General features: G+C 42.6%; 1 protein-coding gene and 1 long non-coding RNA gene across 4 annotated transcripts in view; one reads left to right on the forward strand and one right to left on the reverse strand.

The window, feature by feature from the left end:
• The window catches only part of CNTN5 (contactin 5), a 983,906-nt gene that overhangs the window by 671,148 nt on the left and 297,587 nt on the right, over positions 1-15,171 (reverse strand). The window lies entirely within an intron of this gene.
• Positions 1,264-5,268, forward strand: LOC109306747. Its single transcript, XR_002100098.1, has 3 exons — positions 1,264-1,274; positions 2,605-2,608; positions 5,173-5,268. It is a non-coding gene; the product is annotated as an uncharacterized LOC109306747 (long non-coding RNA).

Below are 15,171 nucleotides of genomic sequence, written 5' to 3' on the forward strand. Positions count from 1 at the left end.
TCAACTAGTTACCTCAGGTGCCTGTACACAAATGCATAGAGCCTGGGGAACAAGCAGGGAGAACTGGAAGTCCTCGCACAGTCACAGAACTATGACGTGACTGAAATAACAGAGACTTGGTGGGAGCTCGCATGACTGGAGCACTGTCACAGATGGGTACAAACTGTTCAGGAAGGGCAGGGAGGGGAGAAGAGGGGGAGGAGTTGCACTTTATGTAAAAGAGCCATATGACTGCTTAAAGTTACAGTATGAAACTAGAGATAGGCTGTTGAGTGTCTCTGGGTTAGGGGAGAGCAACAAGGCTGATGTTGTGGTGGGGGTCTACTATAGACCACCAGACCAGGAGGAAATGGTAGATGAGGCCTCTTTCAAATAGCTAGTGGAAGTTTCCCAGTCACAGGCCCTGGTTCTCATGGAGGACTTCAATCACCCTAACATTTGCTGGAAGGGCAATACAGCAGTCAACAAGCAATACAGGTAGTTTTTAGAGATGTTGGGGACAACTTCCTATTGCAAGTGTTGGCGCCATTCTCTTCTTGACCTCCTACTCATAAACAAGGATAAATTGGTGGGAAATGTAGTAGTGGATGGCAACTTGGGTGGCAGTGACCATGCTTAAGTTCAGGATCCTGAGGAAAGGAAAGATGGAGAGCAGCAGAGTAAGGACCCTGGACTTCAGAAAAGCAGACCCTGACTCACTCAGGGAAGGATCTCCCTGAAAGCCAATCTGAGGAGGAGAGGAGTCTAAGAGATCTGGCTGTACTTTAAAGAAGCCTTACTGAGAGTGCAAGAACAAACCATCCCAATGTGCTGGAAGACTAGCAAGTATGGCAGAAGACCAGCTTAGCTTAGCTGGGAACCTTTCAGTAAAATAAATCACAAAAAGGAAGCTTATAAGAAGTGGAAGCTTGAACAAACAACTAGGAAGGAGTATAAGAACACTGCTTGGGGTTGCAGGGATGAAGTCAGGAAGGCCACAGCGCAATTGTAGTTGTAGTTAAGAAGGGATGTGAAGGATAAAAAGAAGTGTTTCTACACGTATGTTGGTAGCAAGAGGAGGATCAGGGAAAGTGTGGGTCCCTTACTGAATAGAGGAGGCAACTTTGTGACAGAGGATGCAGTAAGGCTGAAGTGCTTAATGCCTTTTTTGCCTCAGTCTTCATAGGCAAGGTCAGCTCCCAGACTACTACACCGGGCAGCACAGTTTGGGGAGGAGGTGAGAAGCCCTCACTGGTGAAAGAACAGGTTAGGGACTACTTAGAAAAGCTGGACACGTACAAGTCCATGGGGCCAGATGGGATGCACCCGAGGGTGCTGAGGGAGCTGGCTGATGTGATTGCAGAGCCACTGGCCATCATCTTTTAAAACTCATAGCAATCAGGGCAGGTCCCAGATGATTGGAAAAGGGCAAACATAGTGCCCATACTTTAGAAAGGGAAAAGGGAGGATCCAGGAACTATGGACCGGTCAGCCTCACTTCAGTCCCATGAAAAAATCACGTACAAGTCTTCAAGGAATCAATTTCTAAGCACTTGGAGGGGAAAATGGTGATCAGGAACAGTCAGCATGGATTCACCAGGGTCAAATCATGCTCAGCCAGCCTGATTGCCTTCTGTGCTGAGATGGCTGGCTCTGTAGATGCGGGGTGACTGACGGATGTAGTCCACCTTGATTTTAGCAAGGCTTTTGTTGTGGTCTCCCACAACATTCTTGCAGGCAAGCTAAGAAAGTATGCGACAAATGAATGGGTTGTAAGGTAGACAGAAAATGGCTTGAAGCATTGGGCTCAGAGAGAAATAAGTAATGGCTCAATGTCTAGTTGGCAGCCAGTATCAAGTGGAGTGCCCCAGGTGTTCATCCTGGGGCCAGTTTTGTTCAATGTCTTCATCAACGGCCTGAAGATGTCTTAAAGTGCACCCTCAGCAAGTTTGCGGATGACACCAAGCTGGGGGTAGTAGTAGATACACTAGAGGTTAGGGCCAAGGTTCACAGTAACCAACTAGAGGATGGGGCCAAAAGGAATCTAATGTGTTTTTTTTGTTTTGTTTTATTTTTTTATCTTCAAAATAAAATACCATTCTTCCGGTTCCAAATATACAGAGTGTTAAAATGCAAATTTTAAGGACACAGTGAAAGAAGAGAACATTTCTGCTAAAATATGACATTTTCAAAAAAATCTCCTGCTATTACAGCTTCACTACCCTTTACAAAATTTGTAACACAAGTTTGATTACACCAGTAAAGTTTGTTTTTTAGCTCTGAAAACCTTAATCTGTGCCCTCCTCCACAGCTTATTTTGTAATACTTAGTTAATTAAAACAATTCATTTAAAATAAAAATGGCAACTATTCTCTAGATCACCATTTTTTTAACCTGTGGGTCACAACCCAAAAGTGGGTCACAAGAATATATGAAAGGGTCATGAACAAACTTTAAAAATGGATCAACAAACTTTACAAATGAATTTTTGTTTAAAGGAGAAAAACATGGGAAACTGCAGCTTTTCTCTTGCAGGCTGTCACAGTTTTTGCATGGGAGGGGTCCCCCATACCTCCCACATACCCACCCCCTGCCCCACACACTGGAGGCCTTCAGTGTTTACAGATGGGTCCTGGTACAGAAAAGGCTGAGAACCACTGCTCTAGATTACTCTTAAAAAAATAGCATAAAAGGGATTGAAACGGGACACAAAGTTGCTTTAGTTTTTCCCTGAACAGACATTTTTGCAGTATTCTCTCAACAGAAAGAATACATCATTTGATCAAGGTTGTAGCAAATCAATGAAAGAGCTAGAAATAGAAAGGAGGAGGTCTTCCTTACTGAAACATCTATGCTAAAAATTAGAGAAGTCTTTGTAGAATGATAACTTAATTCTGAATGTTTTTCTTCTGCTTACTCAACTCTGAAAATCTTTTAACAGCTGGCTGCCTTTTCCTTTAAATATCATATCTTAAGTATATACTTTTTCAGCAGATGCTATACCAGCTTTCATATCATGCATGTTCAATGATAGATCTTTTGAAAACTGAAACACTTAAGTTAACTACATGTTTTCACTAATGAAACATTTCATTTTGCTACAGCAAAAGCTTCTACTTTTTAGAGATGTGCAAAAGTAATTGACATAAATGGAAATTTCACCTTACCATGACATGTATAAGATTAAGAAAAATGCATTGACGACTGAGCAATATAGATATTTTTTGCATCTTCTTAAATGTTTTAGCTAAATCATCAGTTTAATCACTTAAACAGGCCCCAGGCAATAGCTGGCCAAAAGGGCAAGCATTCAGGATTTTTGCTGCAAGAATCATTCAAGCTGAGAAAACTAACATGATCCATAGACTAGGTTGTCAGCAATGCATACTATGAAACTCTATCCAATACAACAACCACTGTCAGGGACAGCCTCTTAAAGATGAACCTACCCAAAATTTCCTTCCTTAGTCAAATATAGCTGCAACAATTAACACACAACATTCAGTAAGTCTGAGGAGACCCATACTTTCATGTGGACCTCTTGGTCTTTAACTCATCACATTTGTATTCTATGTAACTTGGACTTCTTGCTGATGGGTTTGAAAGGCTCTCTTCAAAACTGTTTGGAGGCTTTCATCATCACCATGATTTTTCTCCGAAACAGATCATTTATATGAAACTAAGTAAGCTGTATGTCACCCAAAAATGTGTTGCGCTTTCCTGTGAAACACCAGACATTCTGAGTGCAGTCTAAATGGCAGACAGAGGAAAAAGCATCTCTCAAAATGGTGCTGAAGGTGGTCAAAAAAACACCATGTTTCACTAAGGGTACTTCCTAGAACCCTGTTGATGCTTCAAATAATAGACATCAGCCATTTCTCCCAGAATCTCTCCTCTTTGAGGTAGTGGATAGACATCTCCTTTTTATATCTTTATTAATTTTTTTGGAATCTGTACTTCACAAGATTTAGACTGAAAAACAAGGTGAAAGAGCTGGTCCTGAGAGATTTCCTCTTTCCAGAAAGTGCACAGGAATCTTCCCTGCAATGACTCTTGTGATTGCCCACAGTGAATCTTCCCTGCAAAATCTCTTGGGTAGATTTTCTGTAACATGCAAGAGCTTTGGGTTTATAATTAATCTCAAGAAGAGTGTGGTCATGTGCCAAGGGGTGGGAGACACCACTCTGGAGGGTAAATTTCTTGATGTCATCAACAGCTTTTGCTACTTGGGTTCTATGATCAGCAAGAATACTGACCTTCAGACTGAATTGACTAATAGAATTGGAAAAACAGCTACGAATTTTTGGCTATAACAAAAATGTGCATGGAATATCAATAACAATGTATCAAACTAAGCTGAAGATGCTAATCTACAAGACATGTGTGCTGTCATCCTTGGTTTATGGTCCATAAAGATGGACTACATAAGCTAGGCAAATCAGGAGACTGAACAACTTCCACATGAGATGCCTATGTAAAATCCTGAAAATAAAGTAGGAAGACAGAGTGGTGCAAGAGTGCACAGGACTGGCAGACACTCTTAGAAACCACTACCAATAAGAGGCAGTTATGATGGCTTAGCCACATCAAGAAAATGAGAAGAGACTGTATCCCCAAGAATATTTTGTACAGCAAGATTCAAGACAGCTCTAGAAAGTTGGGTTGCCCTCTATGGCAGTACCATAATGTGTCAAAAAATTATATGAAGTTGTTCAGCAGCAGTGTTGCTAGAGGGAACACCTGGCACTTCGTGCAGCACAAGTTGAACAGCTTTGATGCAGAGGATGGAAGCAAAGTAAGAAAAAAGGAAGCAGGGGGCTGTAAACTTGGATTCCAACTCGGACAACACAAGGATCTGTGAAACTTGTAACAAGTTGTGTCACTCTCAAATTGGGCTCATCATCCACAAGTGGATTCATCGGGCATCTGACTAGGACTCTTAAGCATACACCACAATCCAGAGGATTGACAATTGCCTAATAGACAAAAACAAATAGATCTGTCCTTTTCCCCCTATAATGGCTACTAAGAATACCCTTTCTAGTTATTTTTTTACTCCCTCTGTTTTTCCCTGGTGCAATAAAACCCACCTAGTTCCACTTTTAACTTCTGCCTTATAGCAGCAAAAGACCTTTTTTAGGTGCATAAATTGTAGGATGGTTGAGCTTTTTCAGCTCCATTATATACTCTAAGGCTGGGGAGAGAAGTTACACATTAACCGGTGTAAGTGATCCGAAACTGGTTTAAACCTCTAATAGAACAGAAGTTCAGTGCCTATAAACCAATTTTAAAATGACCAATTATCAGACTTAACTGATTGAAGTCAAACTGCAGCCCTGGGCTGGGCTATGCTGTCTGTTCCAGAGAGCAGGGCTGGTCCTGCCCCTCTGCTCTCTAGCTGGAGCAGAGGTGGCGGGCATGGGGAGACACTGGCCTGGCATAGCCCCCTGAGGTGATGGGGGCAGGGAGGGGGTTTATTCCCCTCTCCATCCTCTCTTGCCACAAGAGACCATAGTTGGGGTCTGCCTGGCTGGTGCAAAGCAGCCCCTGTCAGTGTCCACCCTTCTTCCCCTTGCCACTCTGGCAACAAGGGCAGGGGCATGGCCAGACGCCATCCCACCATGGCCCTCTAAGGCAAAGGGGGCACGGAGAGAGCTTATTCCCTCCTTCCTCTCCCCATGGGAAACTGTAGCTGGGGTCTGCCTGGACAGGGTGGAGCACCCCCTGTCAATGTCTGCCCCCCCCCCCGACTTTCTGCTCCATCTTTTCAAGATGGCTACCAGCTGCTTGCAACTGTGGCTGGAGCCTTGAGCTCCCCCAGATGGCAGCAAGGGCCCATTGCAGGGCCACAGAAAGTGGGAGCAGTAAATCTGCTTCCACATCCTTGCATGTGTAAATGCCTGCCTGAGAGCATTTACTCACAAGTAAACTGACCTCAGAAAAAATGCATGTGTAGACATGCCCTATTTGCCCCATTGGCAAAGATGGACTCTTTTGGCTTAGATCAGTCAAACTCCTCTATTTTTCACTGCCCTTCTGTATTCCATATTTAAAACATAACACTGGGTTTCATTCTCAGCAAAGCAAGCCCTCACAGTTCTCTAATTAAATTTCATAGCCTCTTATCCCAGTTCACTGAAAACTACTAGAAATACCAGGTGCTTCAGAACTAGACTATGAAGAAAAAAAAAACTACCTTCCTATTGTCTTCTTTTTTGCTGGCACGCATTGCTTGCAGCTACAAAATGAATTTTTCTTAAAAAACCTTCTCCATTTGTCTTCCATGTGTCCAGAGAGTTTCAGCTCTGCCAAGCCCTTTTAATTACTTTCATGTAGGAAATGTTTTACTCCTAGTTCAGAAATCACTCAGAAGTCTGCTTTATGCAGTGCCTGAATTCTAACTAACTAGCACTATTCTTCAAACCACTACTGGTTCTAAATGGATCATGGGGAGGGCCCCTTAATAATACAGATCTTACAATTATAATATAGGGAGGGTTATTGCCATGGTGATTCTGTCACACCAGGGAAAAAAATCCAAAAAAACAGACTGCAGTCTTTTAGAAAGGGTACATTTCAAGCAGTATCAAGGTATGATCAATTGTTCCCAAATCTGCATGCAGAGAGAAATGTGTGATTCTACAGGCTTTCCCTGCATGCACCTCCCTATGATACATATGGGTTATGTTGTGTGTTGAAGAAAGAACCTTGCCTTTCATGACAAATAATTAGAATTATATCAGTAAGGAAGACAGGGATTTCTTTAGCCCACTCCAGGTTAAGACTGGACCTAATCCTATCATCTAGGAAATAGAAGGGATATAGTAAGACAATAATTCCATTCCACCACCCTGAAAGCTTTCATGTGTCACTAGAAACACCTTGAGGGCTGAATAGGATCGGGGTGTTTTGACATCCCAGACCCTGTTTGGTACCAGTCAAAGTGTCTGTGACATGTAGGATTGTTATGAGCCATTCTCATGATATTCTTATTCAAAAACTTACCTAAATTCTTGGCTGTGCAGTGTTTATCAACCAGCATTAAACTTGTTGGTGATAAAAATGTCCAAAGCATCTGCTATAGGCATTAGAATATTGAAGGCATACATTGTGCCCACAAATCCCTTTGGAGTTTGAATACCAACTTCTGCCTTTTCTCCCTCTTCAGCTTAGAAGCTATACAATGTGAAAAAAATAAAATGTAGAAAATTCAGCACAGTAATACATTTTTTTTTTTCCTTTTTCAGCTGTACATCAAGCCCAGCAACCTAAGTCTGATAGGGCTTAGACATTGTAACAAGTTTCTTTGCTCCTTCTTTAGTAAGGACAGATGCTGCAACACAACTTCAGTAGTGCTTTCAGAGGGATTAAATAGGTTTTGTCTTCTCAGTAGGAGTAACAGTAGCACTGACAACGTTAATATTGTCTGGCACTGGTTTTTACCCATATTTCTCTTTGATTACATTGCACTTCTATGCATTGCTTAGTAAATGTGACAGAGTTCCATGCAATTTGCCATATTGCCATCAAGGGGGGGAAAACTATTGTAATTGTATGGGCTTATCAATGACAGACACTCTCTCTTCAATGGCTCGTCCCCCATTTGGCAAAGGAGCAATGTGCACAAATTGTCAACTCTTGAATAGAATGGACTTGACTAAATGGGGGGACAGAGAGAAATGAAACAATATCCCTGCTTTATATACTGTCTTGCATATTTTATATTGTTTTGTTAATGAGTTTATGCCCCCTTAAGCTATGCATTTTAATACTGGCAATGGATGCTAAAATGTTGAAAGTCAGATATTTAGCAGGTTTGAGAAGTATTTGGAGATGGATAGCACAGTTAGTAGGACATTTTTCTAACAGCCTCCAAAGAGCTAGATGGAGAGGGAGAGATGATGGTAAGAAAAAAAGATGTCACCTTAACCTACCAACAAGTTATGCATCAATATTTTAGGAAAGCCACTTAAACTTCCACTAGTTCTAGATATGCTCATTTCTTAAAGATGCTTTTTGAAACTCCCCCTAAATGTTGTATAGCAGCCGGTAGCAGGACTCTTCTGAACAGTTTTTTGTTGTTTTTTTTTTTTTTTCCGATTTGGAGTTCCCTACTGAGAGAGTCAATGGTACAATGGTGATTCATTTGGAAGATGTAGCATATAAGTGAAAAGCTGAAAGGGGCACGGCAATGAGATTTAAGTACATTCACTTTTCTCTCTTAATGGACATTAGTCCATAATTCCCGAAGAACAACCTCTATCTTTTCACCTTGCTGCTTTCAGGATAGCTATTATTTTGTGCTAACATGAGTTAAATGTTATCTGCAAGTTTGGTCTCTCTAGGTGTCTATATATGTACTCCAGGGTGGGGAGGGGCACATCTTAATTAGAGTGGCTCCTGATTAAAACGCAGGCAGCTCCTCATGTATTTAGCATCCTGCATTTCAAAATGGCCATGGGGGTGTTTTAACTAAAGCTTGTTTGACACACTTTAGGGAAAGCACCCCTGCCACCATTTTGAAATGTGGGGACGCTGAATACATGAGACTGCAGCACACCGAAGCATTCTGATTAGAGCGCTCCAGCAAACTCGACTAATTGAGTCTGCTCTGACACGTTCTAGTCAGAACACATCGGAGCACGTGTAAAAGTGTGTTCTGTAACTCAGTTAACATGCACTGGCCAATGTTATAAAATAGACAGATATACAGGCAGGGGACAGAGGATGATGAATATGCAGGGCACCAAGAAAGAAACAGCAACTCACATGAATGCCATCCAGCCAATCATTAGCATATCTTTACACTTTGAAGCATGTTGACAGAAGCTGTAGTAATGATGAAAAGGGATGGCAGGGCATCCTACTCTCAAACCAGCATCTGTCAGCAGTGTCTTGTATATGCAAAGAAAACCCTTGGTCTTATTACCTCTATTAACCCAGTGTTCATGATATATAATGTGATGTGGGGTTTGTTTTGTTTTTAACAACATTTCTCTGCTTAGTTAAACATAATGAGACATTCATATTTAATTCATTACAAGGTTAGGTAACAGAGTCTTAAAATACCTTTCAACTTTCAGTTTAGCTTGTCTGAAATATCAGTGCAATAGAACTTCAAGAATTTTGAAGATGCTCTAGTTAGCTGTCTGCAAAGTAAGCTGAAAATAAACTAAATTTCATTTATGCATAGAGATAAAGATTGTTACAGGCTTGAATAGCTATACTGAAGCAATCCAATAATGTCCCTTCTGATGCAAAACATATGCACTGATGATGTTGGAGATAAGATGCTGCTGCCAGAAACACCATTGGACTGTGTTGGGCTTCATTCAATCAATAACTACACAAACCAGATGGAGAAGAAAATATTCAGTGGAGTATATTTTAATTTGTTCTGGACTTCTTCATTAAAACAAACAAAAAATGCAACACTTCAGTGATATATATGCTTTGCCTGTATGTGCTTATTAAATATAATGCAACTCTCTAAGCCTGTTAACAGTTATTACAGAGAGTTTAGTTCCCAAATGTTATAACTTAAGAGGACACTTCTAAGCCCACTTAGAGCACTGTTGTGCCCTAGGCCAAGTACAGGTGCTGCGTTTCTACTGGGGAAATGGATGCTTTCCTGGCAGAAACTATGAGCATGCAAACGTTCATTTAATTTCTCCCAGAAGAAATACGTCCCTTCTGGAAGCAAGATATTCCAGGTGCCAACCTGGAAAATCTCCCTTGCCAGATAAACTTTCTTGTATGAATGAATGCTTATATACTTCTCTCCAGATCTGGGCTGGAAGGAGAGTGGAGCAGCAGGCCAATTGCCTCCATTCTTCCCCAGACTGGAGACAGCCCTGCTGGGGTGAGTTTCAGTCCCCTCCCTGCCTGGTCCCTGAGGGGACAGGAGCAAATGGGAAAAGCTCCCCACCTGGTCCCCAGACAAGGGTCTCCAGTCTGAGTTTTGCTTCACTGCCTCAGTCCCCTCCTGGACCAGTCTGATGATCTCAAAGCTGAGAGAGGGACCAGGAACTGAGGCCAGTTTCTGGCCCTACAGGCTTTACAACATTTTGCCCTGCAGGCTTTACCTTGGTCACCTGGCTGGACAGCACATGTTGAGAAATAAATATGCAGCAGATTACATAGAATGTAATGACAAAACAAGGAGTCTCAAGTTGTCACAAGGGAAGCTTAGGTTAGATATTGGGCAGAATGTTATCACCAGGAGGGTAGTAAAACACTGGAACAGGTTGTAAAAGCTCCATTCTTGGAAGCTTTCAAAACCTAGCAGGACAAAGCTTTGGCAGGGATGATCTAGTTGGTGATGGTCCTGCTTTGAGCAGGGGGTTGGACTAGATGACCTCCTAAGTCCAGCCCTAACTTTCTACAATTCTATGATTTCATAGCTCATGGGGCCAATTACTAAAGTAAGGAGAGTTTCTGTTTAGCAGGGAACAAGGGTTGGGAAAACTGTCCCCAACCTCAGTTCACCATGTGTCCAGCTTTAAATCACCCTGTGTACAGTCCATCTGGTCTGAGCTGTACACATGGCAATTTAAAAGCCAGGGGGGTGCCTATTAATGGCCTGTCCCCTTCCCAGACAGGGGAAAGGACAGGCTGTCAAATAATGGGCTCCACTAAGGGCCAAGGTGGTCCAGAGGGCAGCCCTCTAATGTTCTGTGGCTGAAGAGCTCACCCATGTAGCTCTCCAGCCAAGGGACTGGAACTCATGTACACTCCTGCTCCAAAGCTATTTTTCTACAGGTATGAATTTCAAAGGCATTCTTACCAGCAAAAATGGATGCCTGTCCATGGCCTTAGCCTATCCAAAAGCTTTCTGAACTTCCCCTTTAATTTTTCATTCTCCTACAGTCAAAAAATATTTCCCCAGTGGAAATCCTCACAAAGAGAAGGGTTTGTACTTTCCTTGTAGTTTACATTCAGCTGGTAAGGCATCTTACAAGTGAAAACTAGTAGCTTAACCCTTCTGCACCTCTAATTTGGTTTGAAAGGAATCACCTGCCATGACAAAAGAAACCAAAGTAGTCAATCATCATTCTTATGGTAGAATGAAATTCATAACACCTGGCTACTGCCCAGTGATCTACAAATCCCCTACCTCATCTGTATCTTTTCCATGTATTGACTAGGGACCATCTATCTACTCTTTCCATGTTGGAAGATGAAAGTATTACAATATATAGTTTATCCAATTAATTGGCTTCTGGGATTCAAGAACTTCAACTTATACTTAAAACCTCATATGAACTTGTTGTTGAACAGTCCCATCCCTCTCAGGCTCTCCTCATAAGACCTATTCTCTTGACTTCTCCTCATGCATGTGACTGTCCTCTATACTCTCTCAAGCTTCTCCACATCCTTCCTAAAGTGTCATGCCCAGAACTGAATGCAGTACTCCAGCTACAGCCTCAGCAAGGCAGAGTAAAGCAAGGGGATGAGTTCCCGGGTCTTGCTTGAGATGCATCGGTAGATGAAAGGCAGAGTTTTATTTCTCTGACAGCTGTGGCATCATATTGGTGGCTCATGTTCATCTTATGGTCAGTCATGACCCCCAAGTCTCTTTCAGGCATGGTGCTAGTGAATGTAGCACTACCGAGCCTATAAGTATGATATGGGGTTTTTCCTCCTGAAGTGAGGCACCTTTCATTTCTGCATGTTGATTGTCATCAGGTTTTGATCTGCCCACCTTGAAAGCCTGTCCAGGTCAGTCTGAATTGCCAGTCTATCCTCTATCATGACTGCACTTCATCAGAATTTGGTATAGACTGTGAATTTAGCCAGTCTGTTTCTGCCACCCGAATCCAGATCATTTATAAATATATTAAAGAGTACTGGTCTGAGTACTAAGCCCTGGGGGATGCCACTGGTCACCATGTGCCATGTTGACTTAGTTCCATTGACTGTCACTCTCTGGGTCATGGAGCCAGTTCCCCAGCCATAGGACCACAAGGTTGTTGAGGCCACACTTTCCCAATTTTACCATGAGGACATCATGGGAGACCAAGTCAAAGGTTTTTTTGAAATCTAAATATATGACATCAACCTCTTCTCTTCTGTCCAGGTGATGTGTCACCTGGTCATAGAAGGCAATGAGGTTGGTCAGGCAAGACCTACCTGCAATGAAGCCATGTTGGCTATCTCTCAGAACACTGCTTCCATTAGCCTGTTGTTGATGGTTTCTTTGACGATTTTTTCCCAGATCTTTCCAGGGATTGAGGTCAAACTGATTGGCCTGTAGTTCCCTGGATCTTCCTTCCTTCCTTTCTAAAAGATAAGCACCGCACTGGTCCTCTTCCAATTTTCAGAAACCTCTCCCAAGTGCCACAAGTTCTCAAATATCCTCGCTATTGGTTATGCTATGCTGTCAGCCAACTTTTTTAGCACTCTTGGGTGCATTCCATTTGGGCCAGCTGACTTGTGGATGTTCAGCCTCTCAAGCTGTTCCCTCACCACATCTTTGCCAATTAGAGGTGTATAATTGCCCTTACCCTGGTAGTCCTGTGTCCTGTCAGGCCAAGTGATCCCATTGGGCTGGTGGAAAACCAACACAAAGTAATCATTGAGGAGATTAGAATTTTTCTGTGTGTTGGTTGTCAGCTGCCTTATTTGATTTAGCAAGGCTCTGATGTTACCCTTGTTTATTTCCTGACTTCCCACACAGCATAACACAGGAACTGAACTACCTTTATTTTAGCATCCACAACTAATTTTTAAAGGTGATACTATGTAACCAGGAATAATGCAAAAATAAATGCTAAAATACCTAACTGAGAACATTGTGTTGAATAGCATCGATAATAGAAAGTGTTTGCAACAGTAACATGCTCTAGTGACTACAATGATGTAGCAGTACTATAAGGTCAGAATGATGTGATCGGATAACCAAAGGGACAGAGATTGTGCACTATTAGAATTATACCTTGACAATATGAATATTACACCTTGACAATCTGATTTTAACAGATTTTAATCCACTTTTGTTATCTTAGATTAAATTAATCCCTCATAGTTTTATATTATCTCATGAGAACCTGTTTAAGACACTGCAGAGAGTGTGACAATTATGAATTTGTGAGAAACTAAGGTGTTGCTCCAGAATCTTTATAATAACATATAAAAAGCTGGATAGCTTAATTAAAAGTTTTAAAAAATATTTCTTTACACAACCCTAACCTGACAACACAGTAGACAAACAACCTAGAACCAAAACAGATTTGAGCTCTACCTAATAGGTCATAGGTTAAATACAGGAATAGTCTGAATAACTGATGGGAATAAATAATTAATTAAAACATGAGATAGGCATTACATATTAAATATAGTGCCTGGGTGATTGGTAAGTGTTTTCAGGGTTTGGGTGTTCTGTGGACAAAGTAATAGTATTTAGTATTTTAAACTCCAATCAAGACTATTTCTTTTAATGCTTAAGCAACATTTGTCATTTCTTATATTTTAAAATTCTTTAAAATCCTTAATCTAATATATGCCTCTCAAAAAGGAATAAAAGATAAGCTATCTATGGAGCCTGCTTGCTGCTTTCACAGCATTTTTGGGGGGTTCCAGTTCACTTTAACACTCATATTGTCCTCTGTGTCAGTTTTCATCTGTAAGTATAATGCCCTTGCTATGTAAAATCAGTCTTGTGCAGAGCTGACCATATTAATTGTGCATAATCTGATTAATCAGAGTAGAACTGGTAAACTAAAGCCCGTTGGGGAACAGGGGGACTACCGCCACTGCTGGCCCGCTGAGCAACCCTTGCAAAGTCAGTGGACCAAGGCATTTAAGGGAGCCCACCCTTGCCCCAGCCCTGGTACAATCCAAGGGGACACTTGCCTGCCTGTACACAAATGCCAGGAGCTTGGGGAATAAGCAGGAGGAGCTCGTCCTCCTGCTCAGTGCAAATAATTATGATATCATAGGAATAACGGAGACCTGGTGGGACTCCACCCATGACTGGACCTCAGGTATAGATGGCTATACCCTGTACAGGAGGCATCATGTAGATAAAAGGGGCAGGGGTGTAGCTCTCTATGTTAAGGAAAGCTACATGTCCCTGCAAGCTGAAATTGGCAACCAGGGCAGACAACTGGAGACCCTCTGGTTTAAAATCTGTGGGGAACATGGCACAGGGGACACAACAGTGGGAGTCTGCTACAGACCTCCCACGCGAAGTCCTGAGCTTAACCAGGAGTTTGCCCAGAAACTGGCTGAGGCTGCATGCTCCAGGTTGTCATGAGTGACTTCAATTACCTGGACATCTTGTGGGAGGATCACTCAGCAAAATCCAGGCAGTCGCAAAGCTTCCTCTTGTGTGTGGATGACCGCTACCTGATTCAAGAAGTCTATGGGCCAATGAGAGGCAAAGCACTGCTTGAATTGGTACTGGCTACAGGATATGACCTAATCAGTAACCTAGTGATCAATGGGAAGCTGGGTGACAGCGACCACAAGCTGATCACCTTCACCATCCTCTGTAAAGCTGGCAAGTCAGTCAGCAACATGGAAGTCCTTGACTTCAGGAAAGCCGACACTGACAAGCTCAAGAGGCTTGTCAGTCAGGCCCTAAGGGACCATGACCCCAGGGAGAGGGGAGTTCAAGAAGAGTGGTTGCTCCTCAGTGCACAAGCTAAGGCTATTCCATCTCGGAGGAAAGGCAGCAAGAGGGTACAGCAGCCCCCATGGCTCTCCAGGGACCTAGCAGACCTCCTGAGGCTAAAAAGAAAGGCCTACAAAGGATGGAGGAAAGGATTCACCTCCAAGGAGGATAATTCTGCACTGGTCCAGTCCTGAAGGGAGCAAACCAGGAAAGCCAAGGCTGCAACTGAACTCCAACTAACTTCAAGCATCAAGGACAATAAGAAGTCCTTTTTCAGATATGTGGGGAGCTGGAAAAAAAGCAAGGGCAACGTTGGACCCCTGCTGAACCAGATGTGGCAACTGACAACTGACACCCAGAAAAAAGCCAACCTATTAAATGGGTACTTTGCGTCAGTCTTCCATCAGTCCCATGGGATGCCCATGCCCGCTACAGGACAGGGAGGTCCAGGTGAGGGAGATCCCCTGCCCTCCATCAATGCTGACCTCATGAAGGAACATCGTGAGAAGCTGGATATCTTCAAGTCAGCCGGCCCTGACAATCTACACCCCAGGGTACTCAAGGAGCTGGCGAGC

Source organism: Crocodylus porosus, unplaced genomic scaffold (genome assembly GCF_001723895.1).
Source record: "Crocodylus porosus isolate Cpor-Errol unplaced genomic scaffold, CroPor_comp1, whole genome shotgun sequence".
NCBI classification, from domain to species: Eukaryota; Metazoa; Chordata; order Crocodylia; family Crocodylidae; genus Crocodylus; species Crocodylus porosus.